The sequence below is a fragment of the Adiantum capillus-veneris genome, chromosome 9 (genome assembly GCF_014529385.1).
Source record: "Adiantum capillus-veneris isolate H3 chromosome 9, ASM1452938v2, whole genome shotgun sequence".
In the NCBI taxonomy this organism is placed as follows: Eukaryota; Viridiplantae; Streptophyta; class Polypodiopsida; order Polypodiales; family Pteridaceae; genus Adiantum; species Adiantum capillus-veneris.
The window spans coordinates 43,227,423-43,240,197 of NC_140939.1; the positions used below are offsets into that span (position 1 = coordinate 43,227,423).

At 38.6% G+C, this 12,775-nt stretch overlaps 1 pseudogene; it reads right to left on the reverse strand.

Moving 5' to 3' along the window:
• Positions 1-256: 256 nt before the first annotated feature.
• LOC147450417 (uncharacterized) lies at positions 257-2,034 on the reverse strand (annotated as a pseudogene).
• Between the last annotated feature and the right edge of the window lie 10,741 nt (positions 2,035-12,775).

The following is a 12,775-nucleotide window of genomic DNA, read 5'->3' on the forward strand; positions in this document are numbered from 1 at the left end:
TAGCCCGGCCTTGCCCTTGTCTAGTCTGGCCTTGCCGTTGTCCTAACATTGTGCTCTCCTCCTCTTCTTATTTTCCCCCTTTTCCTTGTAGGCATGCACACAGGGCAATCGCCCCTTCACTTGATGACCTACAAGACAACCATTGTTTCTTAGCAAGGGATCCTAAGTAACAGAATTGCATTAACAACATAAAATTCAAGCTTTGACTCTCCAATACATAGAAGCTATTTGCTCCAACACATAAAAGATAATTGAGCTACTCGCTCTCAAAACTCTCATCAGTAGAATCTTTGTCTCCAAAAACCACACTGCATTTCTTCGCTCTCTCCCCTTAAATATCACTCTAGAAATATTATCTCGTCTATGTGTCCCATTGACTACAACATCGGAAGGAACATTGCCTCCATTTTGTGCCCTCTATATTGCTTGTGAAGGGTCAGAGTTCATCAAGCAAGACTTCTGCAAGAGAATCATTGAATCCGCTACAAACTATTGTATCTAAGCTTGTGGCATCCAACTGAACTTCTGCCCATTGCAACTCGCCATGGGCTTCTCAAATCCACCCTTCATCAAATCAATCTGCGTGAACAATACACGTAACACATTTTATAAAGGACCAAGCATATTCGGATCATCTTCGACACGTTTTGCAAAAGCATGTCATAGTTCTTTTAGAAGGATTTTGAACCAAGCCTTGAGCATTCCAAATGCGCGCTCCACAGGCATTCTTGAACTAGATTGGATGTAACTCCAAAAGTACCGCTCGGAAGATAAGCCTTCTTTGCTGCCTTTGAAAGGTGGAAGCATCTAGAATCTTTCTGGGTACGCACAATCCCCCAAAAGACAATAATTTCCCAAGTATCCTGCTTTACATTTCTGACCTAGCTGACTACATTGAAATACATTCTAATCATGAATGGACCCTGTCCACGCTGTGTTGTCCCAAACAACACAATTTGTAGCAGCCACTGTCATCTGCAATATAATTGAGTGGGATCACTTTCTATTGAAGTAGTCCTCATGATTGGCTCGAGGGGTAATGTTTGCCACATGACTGTCATCCATTGCACCTATCACAAAAGGAATACTATGGATCGCCTCGAAATCCTTGGTGAGGCTTTTCATTCTGTCAGTCAAAGGCCATTTGACAAAAAGATCATGTAGACCAGAAGAAGACACTGCATCGCAAAATTGGATGACTATCTCTTGTGCTGCGGCTGTGAAAATTGAGTACGTGTCTGCAATAATTTGGAGATTTGCCCTTGAAGCCAAGCGATGTAAAGCTACGTACTCTTTTGTCAATGGGGTTTGCCTTGCAAAAATTTGTATCAGAGTGTTGCATCTTTGGAGCTAACCATGCTATCAAGAAATTGAAGGTGTCTCTACTTACCCAAAGCCTGCTCTAAATATCTTGTGGGAGTAGCTACCATTCAAGCACTGCTCTATGAATGTGTGTGGCTAGAATATGCCCAACATGCTCTATTATCATGCCTTCTCCTCCTTGTGCGAGCTGCTCTAGCTGAGATTACTTGACCAATGAAACAAGTAAGAACATGAGCTTGGTATGTATAGTCAACCATGCTAGCATCATCATACTCTGCAAGCTCTATAGCTATGATTTGCACCAATAATTAATGCAAAGAAGCAAGCAAGAACCACCACCTCATCCTCCATAGCCTGAAACGGGAGTATATGTCACTTTTCCAACTCAATCGGAATAAGACACTGATACACATGGTTATTTGCATTAAAAGAACAGCAAATAGGGACAACAAAGCTCAAGCATAGAAGAAAAACAAAAAAAAAATCTCTTTTCATCAGCATCAGATATCAAAATATTTCACTGCGCAAAGCATACACTACAAAGAGATCATTACATCAATATTTTTTGAAATTTTTCAATACATCCAAGAATCTAGCAAATGCATTATTGAGAGATCCCAAAAGTTCAAGCTTTTCAGTCTGCTTGGCCTTGCAAGCTACTTCTGATTCCCATTGTCGAGCTGCCATGATCTTGGTGGTATTTGTTGTCATAAAATATAATGTCTAACTTTACCAAATGATTTTCTCATATTAAATTGATAATTTAATATGGGAAGATAAAAGGGAAACAAGAGTTAGGATACAAATATGTGCTTCTAGACCTATCTCAACAAGGGACCAAAAGGAGAAATGGTTGCATCTCAATAAGGGTCCAAAAGGAGACGGTCTACCAAAGAGCAATGTGCAATAAGTTCTTCTAGATTTACTGTAGCAAGGGACCAAGAGGAGAGATGGTTACATCTCAATAAGGGTCCAAAAGGAGGTAGCCTATCAAAGAGCAACGTGCATCTAATAGAGCTTAAAAGACCTTAGGGTTAGCTTCATTAAAGACTCCCAAAAGTTAGTGTCAAAAAGTCCTTTGATCTTAGGCAAATTAGGGCTGACCTTGAGGTAGGAATCCTACCCAAGCATGAGATACTAAGATGCTTAAAGTGGTTGTGGGAACCTTGCCCAAAGCTTGAGGTGCTTCTCACATGCTTAAATGACTAAGGTTCTTGAAGTGTTCAATTCAAAGATAAACTCTCAAGAGGCATCAACGTTTCCATGCTTGATTAAAAAAGTTCTTAAAGTATTCAATTGAAATTAAATGACTTAATAAGCATAAAAGACACATGTTCAAATGATCCTCCACATGTGGCCCTCATGATGTGCTTGAATCCTATTGAATAGGTTTTAAAGGGGGATAATGAGAATTTAAATACATAAAAATAAATAATTAAGTTCTTTCTCTCAAAAAGGAAAAAGAGGACACATGTCCAAATGAAATAATTAAATAATACGAGAGAGAGAGAGAGAGAGAGAGAGAGAGAGAGAGAGGTGTGGACCAAGCATGAGAGAGGGGTATACTCTCCCACACACACACACCCACACACATTCTCTCATTGTGTGGAGTGCAAAGTGCAAGAGCTCCATCCAGTGTATTTTTTTTTGGACACTGACCTTAAAATATTACTCAAGTTTTTGGCCAGAAAATGAATCTTAATTTATGAATTTAGCGAGCATAATAATTTAAAATTGAATTTATCATTTTTTCAACAAAAAAATTAATTTAGACCTTAATTGGTCATTTTTTTCAATATCACATGTAAGCATAAAAGGAACATCTCTTACAACTTTTTATATAATAGAAAGAAGTGATTTAAGTAGTGCCACCTAGACTTTTTAAATAGGCATCAATGTCAGAACACACCTTATATGTACTAGGGTTTTTCTAGGAGAGAACATCTTGTTGATAGGAGCCCGTCTATGTAAGAAAATCTTACAATCACATGCAGGCTTTAATATTTGGGTCCCATGTCATAATATGATGTGTTTCATCAAACCTACTTGGCCATGAATCTCCCCTACCATCAAGTTCTTTAGTGGGCATATCTTTGGCGATTAGCTACCCCAAAATACAAAACCTTATAGCAAAGTCTAGTGAAAAACATCTTAAGATCTACACCAATGAGAGCCAAAAAAGCTCAAAATTTCCAAGATTCGCCAAATTGGCAATTTTTAGCCAAAAAAGAGATACACTGGCTCCATCTCCTTCTCCAAGCTTGTTGAAAAGTGGAGAGTCTACACCAACACTCTTGGCTATAGAATGCAAATCCAACCAAGAGCCATGCTTCAATGCTTAAGCTTGCCATCTTCTTCATCTTCTATACTATGCTATTATGCTATGCTAAGCAAGAAGAGTGATGATAAGTGAGGAACTATTTCTTTCTCCTATAGATGATTCTTCTTCCTCTTCCCTACCCTCATTCCCTGCTAGCTCTTTCAACCTCAAAGGTGTTTGAGGCCTTGGTACTGAGGCTTGGGATAGTTAATGCTTTTTGCAAAGTTTATGTTATGCTCTTGATGCATGAAGCTTTCCATCTTCATTGTATCACCAAGGTCACAAGGAACACAAAGATTGTATTGTACCAAGTCTCTCTTGATGGGATAATCTATAATACAAACGCCTTTTGGAGGGGGGACCGGCTCCTAGTAAATCTGGTCCTCAACTATTGTCATGTTCTCAAATACTCTCTCTCTCTTGCAAAAGTATTGTTCATGCCAAGTTGATTAAGTACTATGTTCATGTTGCTACCATCAATTAAGTTCACCCTCTATGTTCTCAAAGTATTCAACAAAAATGCTCACTCTAATTCTCTTAATTCCGCTACGCTCAAAGTTCATAGGCCATTTTCATTACATTGGTATTAGAGCATTTGGTTTCTCTTTTCTTGCTTAAGAAGAGAGGTCCTTAAGTAGCCCATTAATGGTTGATTTTGTTAATTATATTAGGGTAAGTGGGACTGGGATCTATTATCGATTTTGTTGAGTCCACTATGTGGGATATAGTGCACACCTCAAGAGCTTTGGTCTTAATAATGGAGTCTTTATAGACTTGCCTACGGCTTTACCATTATTGAGCCATAAGAAGTCCGAAAGGAGCTATCCCTTCGAAATTCTGCTATTTTAGATCCACCCTACTACTCTCTATAATTAACCAATTTGAGCCGTGGATGTAGATACTTAAGTGCTTATTTTCAAAGGCTAAGAGGAGTAGCAACTAAGGTTTTGAATTGACAAACGATACACTAAGTAAACACATAAGTATAATTAGCATGGCTGACAATAACCAAGAGAGTAGAATGAACATTGATAAATTTGATTTTGCACATGAAGGTGCTAATGATGATGCCCCCATGTTTATCAATTATCTTGTTACTAGGTTTCATCAAGCTATGGGCAGCCCTACTTTGCAAGCCGAAGTTACCCAACAACTTCGTGCTTATGGGATCCAAAGAATAAGAAAGAAGTGAATCCCTAAGTTCCTCTAAAGATGTGGCTCCATGAAGATGGTGGTCTAGAATATCGGCAACTCCTCCCAGGAGGAAACGATCAACCCATAGTCCTTTTCCTCGTCACTCCAAAAGGGAAGAGAGGAAAAAAAGGAAGAAAAAGGAAAGAAAGAGGTCACCCTCTTCTCCTTCTTCTTCACCTTCCATCTCTTCCAACAAAAGCTATGGCTATTCTTCTCCTAGAGAGTACAAGAGGGGAGGACAACACAAATCATACCCTGCATGGCAAAAATAACAAAAGCTCAAGAAGTTCAAAGAGGGAGGAAAGAGTATCTCTTTTCTTACTTATGATGGCACCTTTGGTGACACAGATAAAGTATTGGCCTTCATCCAACAATTTGATGTGGCCTTAGGAGACAAGGGCTTCACGGACTCCTCTAAGCTACACCATGTAGCTATGCACTTCCAAAAATGTGCTCGTCAATAGTGGGCTAGCCTTCATGGCAACAACAAGGCCCCAAAGACATGGAAAAATATACAACTTTCCATCATGAAGCAATTCCTTGCAAGCGATGCAAAGGACAAAGTGCTTACCGAATGGTGGAGCTTGAAGATGCTCTTCAATGAGCCTATCCACAAATATGTAGACAAGTTTTGGGATTTACATCTCAAATCTACAGTCGTTCAAAGGATAGATTCGTCGAACAAAAGCAACAATTTTGTGCGGTATTACCAGAAGAAATGGGCGAGTCTGTCAACTCACAACGGGCTGCCACTATCATTGAAGCCATCCACCACATTGTGGTTGCTTCATGGATCAATTTCCAACAAGGGGTGAGAAGAAATTTCAAGCCCATGGAAAACAAGGATCAAAATGAAGGTAAAGGGAAGAGCAATGCTCAAAACTCTTCCCAAGGCAACACCAACACCAAGGCCAAGAATACGGAGCTTACAAAGGTAAAAATAATCTCTCTCCTGAAGAATTAGAGGCCTTTCATAAAGGCCACAAATCTTTTAAGTGTGGGGAGCAAGGATATGGTTATCGTTCTTACCCCAAAAGAAATGTACTCAATGACACTCCTAGAGCTTCCATGGTTGAAGCTCCAAAAGAGGACACTCATTGCAAAGACTCATTCCTCTCCTATGCTTGGGGAAAGTTAAGGGAATATGATGCCTTTATCTTGTTTGACCCTGGCTCTACTCACAACTTCATATCAACGTAGTTGGTCACCAAGTTGGGCATTCAAGCTTTTGAGATGGGAGATACTGTAACCACTAACACAACTTTCAAGGGAGAGCAAGCCTCTATTACTCCGTTGATTGGGAAGTTGAGGCTTCATGTCCAAGCTACGTCGACAAAGAAGATTTTTTTTTAATCTCTCCTCTCCAGCATGAGGATGTTATCCTAGGGGCACCATGGTTCAACCTCATGGCTGCCAACATGAGTTCCCTGAAAGGAGAATCTATTTCATGTACAGAGAAAAGAGCATGTAGATGCTAATGATTCGGATAACACAATATCCTTGGTAAATACTCTTGCTTTTGATAAGCCAATGAAAAGCTCTATTTTTGCATATATGATTTTTGTTAGAGAGTTTGTAAATGATTCTAATGTTTTCACAAGTAGCAATAAAGGGAATCAAGAGGAATTAGAGTTGTCTAATTTCCTAAATGGATTCCAAGATCTTTTCATTGATGACATCCCTAGTGAGCTACCTCCAAAACGAGGGGATGATGACCATGCAATAGAGCTTCTACTAGGAAGCTCACCACCTAATAAACCTCCTTATTGAGTTTCACAAGCTCAACAAGAGGAGATCATGAGGCAAGTGCATGAATCGGTGGAAAAAGGGATGGTGAGACCTAGCTCCTCTCCATTCTATTCACCAGTACTTTTAGTGCAAAGGAAAGATGGCACATGTCATGTGTGTCAACTATAGAACCCTAAATAGGATCACTATATAAAAAAAATATTTTCCATGCCGCGGGTAGAAGATCTATTTGATAAGTTACAAGTTTTGGCATGGAAAATGCTATAGCTGCATTCAAACTCACGATGGACAAAAATCTTTAGGCCACTCAAATTCTCTTGAGGAGTACAAGTGACACCTCCAGGTAATCTTTCAAGTTGTGAGAGAGAATAAGTTTTTCATTAATCAAAAGAAGAGTTAATTTTTCCTACAAGAGATTTAATATTTAGGTCACATTATATCTCAAGATGGTATATGTATGAATCCACCAAAGTAGGAGGCAATAAAAGCATGGCCTAATCCAAGGAATCTACATGAGGTAAGAAGCTTTATTGGTATGTGTGCATACTATAGACGCTTCATAGAAAAATTCTCTCAAATAGCAGTACCATTGCATGACTTAACAACAAAGACCGTTAAGTACTCATGGGCTATTAAAGAACAAAATGCTTTTGAAAAGCTCAAAGAGAAGCTTACCTCCCAACCAGTCCTTATGCTTCCGGATCTCTCAAAGCCATTTGATGTCCATTGTGATGCTTGTGGTGATTGCCTTGGAGAAGTTTTGCTTCAAGAAGGGCATGCCATAGCATATGAGAGCTAAAGGCTCAATGCTGATGAATGGGTCTTGGGCATATACGAAAAAGAGATTTTAGCTGTTCTACATGCCCTAGACACATGGAAGCACTATCTCTCGGGGGCTCCATTCATCCTACGAATGGATCACAAAGCCTCAAAAAATTCATGATGCAAACCAAGATCTCTTACAAACAAATGAGGTGGGCAAATTTTCTTTTGCAATTTAAATTTCATATTGCTCACATTGCTAGCACGCACAATCAAGTGGTCGATGCACTTTCACAACGGCCAAGGGTAAATGTGGTGTCTATAGCAACTCACAATGATCTATCTTTTATGATAGATGAGTATGCTATTGACGAAGACTTTAATTAGGTAATTAGAGCCTTTGCATTAGGGAACAAAAAAAAGTACCATTCACCTTGAAGGATGGTTATCTTCCAAACGGCAATAGGCTATGTGTTACTCACCAATACAATAACAAAGTCATGTATGAATCCTATGCTTCTCCTTATGCGGGGCAAGGAGGGATTCCATAATCTACTCTTCAAGGAGTAGAAATGTATTTCTATTGGTCTACCATGAAAAGTAAACATACAAGAGTATGTTTCAAAATGCGTGTTATACCAAAAATTGAAATTTGATAAAGGGGAGAAACTTGGATTGTTTCAGTCGACAGGTTTAGTAAGAAAACACGCTCTATGCCTGTCAAAAAGACTATTAAGGAACGTCAAATGGCAAACCTCTTTAGATCTCAAATTTTCAAGTATGATGGCTTGCCAACATCCATAGTGTCGGACAAAGATCTTAGAATGACCAGTAATTTCTAAAAGGGTCTCTTTGAGAATCTAGGAAGTAGATTAAATTTCTCTTTTGGCCTATCATCCACAAATGGATAACTAAAGTGAATAACTAATCTAATGATTCTTGAATCTACTAAAAGCCTATGTTATGGAAGTAGATCAACATTGTCAATGAGAGAAGTACCTACCTCTTATGGAGTATGCGTACAATGACATTGTACATACTTCTATGGGGAAAGCCCTTTCGAGGTTAAAGAGGGAAGATCCAAAAGTCCATTACTACTTAAAGTATACGAGAGGATCTTCGTTGTTGATGAATATAGCCAAGACTTACAAGAATCTTTTCCAAAGTAAAAAACGTTATATCCATCTCATAGAAAAGGCAAAAAGGGTTGCTGCTAATAAACACAGAAGAGCCTTAGCCTTTAAGGAAAATGATTGGGTCTTGCAAATTTAGTTCCTCAAGGCTCATCTAAAGAATACTACGAGCAAGAATCCTACGAGCCACCGAGAGTATTATGCTAAACTAGCAAAAAGATGTAACTATGGTTCTTTCTTTTAAAATTCTTAAGCCAATCAATGAGATGGCTTATTAGTTAAAGTTTCCCAGCCATTGGCTCATTCACAATGCTAACCATGTGAGCTTACTCAAGCTTACAAAGGAGAGCCACCAAAAGAACCAATAATGGAGGACCCACCAAAGATCAAAGATTAAGAAGAGATATTGCAGCTCGAATTGATTCTTCGACACGAAGACAAGGTATTAAGAAACGGTAACGTTATCTAATGATATCTTGTTAAGTTTAAGAATTCTCCTTTTAAAGATACTAGATGAATGCAAGGAACCTAGCTTAAGGATAATATGAACCTTGTCAATGCTTACAATGCTACACTAGAGTAAGAAAATGAAAATGCATTTTAAATGAACAATGTTTTTGTCTTATAAGACTCATTCTCTTTCTCTTATTGTGCACAAATTTTAAGAAGTAGGCATGCTTAGGATCATGTTTGTGGTAACGACATCTCCCAAACACCAAGTAGAACTTGTCACTCTACTTTGGAAGTATGATATGGAATAAAGAGCAGACATGCTTGCGGCAGCTAAGTCTCCCAAGCACCAAATGGATTAGTCATCCATTCTGGAATGATGTCGTAGGATAAAAAGGGATCCTCTACTCGCGCTAAGAAACATGGACTAGTGACTAGAATTTACCTCTCTACCTCATAGTCGAGGATGACTATGATTTCAAGAGAGAGGTAATGTCATAAAATATAATATCTAACTTACCAAATGATTTTCTCATATTTAAGTTGATCATTTAATATGAGAAGATAAAAGGGGAACAAGAGTTAGGATGTCGATCTGTGCTTCTAGACCTATCTCAATAAGGGACCAAAAGGAGAAATGGTTGCATCTCAATAGGGGCCCAAAAGGAGACGGTCTACCAAAGAGAAATGTGCAATAAGTGCTTCTAGATTTACCTCAGCAAGGGACCAAGAGGAGAGATGGTTACATCTCAATAGGGGTCCAAAAGGAGGTAGTCTATCAAAGAGCAACGTGCATCTAATAGAGCTTAAAAGACCTTAGGGTTACCTTCATTAAAGACCTCCAAAAGTTAGTGTTAAAAAGTCCTTTAATCTTAGGCAAGCTAGGGATGACCTTGAGGTGGGAATCATACCCAAGCATGAGATGCTAAGATGCTTAAAGTGGTTGTGGGAACCTTGTCCAAAGCTTGAGGTGCTTCTCACATGCTTAAATGACTAAGGTTCTTGAAGTGTTCAATTCAAAGATAAACTCTCAAGAGGTATCAACGTTTCCATGCTTGATTGACTAAGTGCTTGAAGTATTTAATTCAAACCAAATGACTTAAAAGATACATGTTCAAATGATCCTCCACATGTGGCCCTCATGATGTGCTTGAATGCTATTGGATAGGTTTTAAAAGGGTCCAATGAGAATTTGAATACATAAAAATAAATAATTAAGTTCTTTCTCTCAAATAAGAAAAAGAGGACACATGTCCAAATGAAATAATTAAATAAAACAAGAGAGAGAAAGAGAGGTGTGGACCAAGCATGAGAGGGGGGTATACTCTCCCACACATACACACACATTCTCTCATTGTGTAAAGTGCAACGTGTAAGAGCTGCTTCTCCTTCTCCAAGCTTGTTGAGAAGCGGAGAGCCTACACCAACACTCTTGGCTATGGAATGCAAATCCAACCAAGAGCCATGCTTAAATGCTTAAGCTTGCCATCTTCTTCATCTTCATTACTATGCTATTATGCTATACTAAGCAAGAAGAGTGATGATAAGTGATGAACTATTTCTTTCTTCTATGGATGATTCTTCTTCCTCTTCCTTACCCTCATTCCCCGCTAGCTCTCTCCACCTTTGAAGGTGTTTGAGGCCTTGGGACTGAGGCTTGTGATAGTTAATGCTTTTTGCAAAGTTTGTGTCATGCTCGTGATGCATGAAGCTTTCCATCTTCATAGTATCACCAAGGTCACAAGAAACACAAACATTGTATTGTACCAAGTCTCTCTTGATGGGAGAATCTATAATAAAAACGCTTTTGAAGGGGGACAGACTCCAAGTAAATCGTGTCCTCAACTATTGTCATGTTCTCTAATGCTCTCTTTCCTGCAAAAGTGTTGTTCATGCCAAGTTAATTAAGTACTATGTTCATGTTGCTTCCATCAATTAACTTCACCCTTAATTAACTTGGCATGAACAATACTTTTGCAAGAGAGAGTGTATTAGAGAACATAACAATAGTTGAGGACCGGATTTACTTGGAGCAGGTCCCCCTTTCAAAAGGCGTTTGTATTATAGATTCTCCCATCAAGAGAGACTTTGTTACAATACAATTTTTGTGTTTCTTGTGACCTTGGTGATGCTATGAAGATGGAAAGCTTCATGCATCACGAACTTAACATAAACTTTGCAAAAATCATTAACTATCTCAAGTCTCAGTCCCAAGGCCTCAAACACCTGCGAAGGTGGAGAGAGCTAGCAAGGAATGACGGTAAGGAAGAGGAAGAAGAAACATTCCATAGGAGAAAGAAATAGTTCCTTACTTATCAATACTCTTCTTGCTTAGCATAGCTTAATAGCATGTTCCCTCCTCATCACAAAATATATCCCCTCATCGTAAGCTAGAAGGGCATCCACTCCTTCTTCTGGTTTTTCCTCAATATATATCCTTTTTTGTTTTCTTTCATCAGCATATACCAAATCCCCATGGGCGTTTGGTCCTTCTAAGGAAAGGGTTGTAAACCTCATTGTCCAAGGAGGGTTCTTAGAGGTGCTCCCTCCTTCTCCTTGGATTGTTGGTTAACCGCTGTGTTCTGGTCCGCCATGAGATAAAAATATTGTTGAGAGGAGGTGTCGGTTCCACTACCATCTTCTATTATTGGTGCTAGAGGATCTAATCTAGCTTGGGTCACACTCTCCTGTGTAGACACTAGGCCGACATGATCTCCTTGTGATTTTTGATCTCTTTGGAGGTTTCTTCTTGATCTTAAATACATCAATCCCTTAACACACCACTACAAATCCAAACCATTTACCTTTAAAGTCCACTCTATCGTGTCTTACTCTAGCTATTTCAGCTCTCCAATTGGTTGATTGATTCCACTTCCAAGTGGTCTGGACTTGCTAGATTTTGTTGCTAGCTATCTGTACAAAACTTTAGACTTTGCAAATCTTTGTCAATGGTGATTTTCACTTTAGTAACATCCATTATTGATTAGTAACAACAAACGAGTATTTCCCATCAAAGTTTGCTTTGAAAGGGTTGGTTCCCTGTATAAATTCTTTTCAATGAATTGACTAGTGAAATGTGTTATTAGAGTTATGTGGAACACTTTGGCAAGATTAATTTTAATCAAATGGCTCTAAATTTGGTCCTTAGACTTTATACAAGTATAAAGTCTATCTAACAAGAATAACAATATTTCTTCTCCAGATGTTCTCTACCATACATGCAACTCTCAGAAGCTTTCAAGATGGAAATTGAACCAATTTTCTGCAAGTTACAATTTGATGCAGACTGATTTTGGATCTTTTTTTTTTCTTTGGCACTTACTGGCTCAAATGCTTTCCAAATTGAATGCAATCTTGGCTATTGGATTCTAAGGTCCCTTAGAATGCTAGGATATGCCCAAGTTTCTCTTTTGAAGTCAATAGGGTTAAAAAGACATTATGCGCGTATAAAGCCTTTTTAACCAGAATGAAGAGGTTTCTGCAGGTTTATGTTGAGAATAGTGTTCGCTTACCCCATGTATAGTCTGAAGTTCAAATAATGGTCAATAACATCAAAAACACATTATACGCGTATAATGTCTTTTTTAGCCAATTGACATGAAACTTGCTCCAGAGGTAACCCAACACTTAGGGACTTCAAAGATAATCTCTGACTTGAGTTTGGAATCAAGTTTGCTCAAGTCATGGCAAAAATGGGTGTGTAGATTGTTTGGATTGTTTCATGGTCTTTCAAGATCAAATTTTCATCCAATTGCAATGAAATTTAAGCTATGGACTTCCCCAAGCCTTTAGGAAACTTTGGGCATATACCTTTGTACAATTTGATTCTATTCTGGGCCAACAC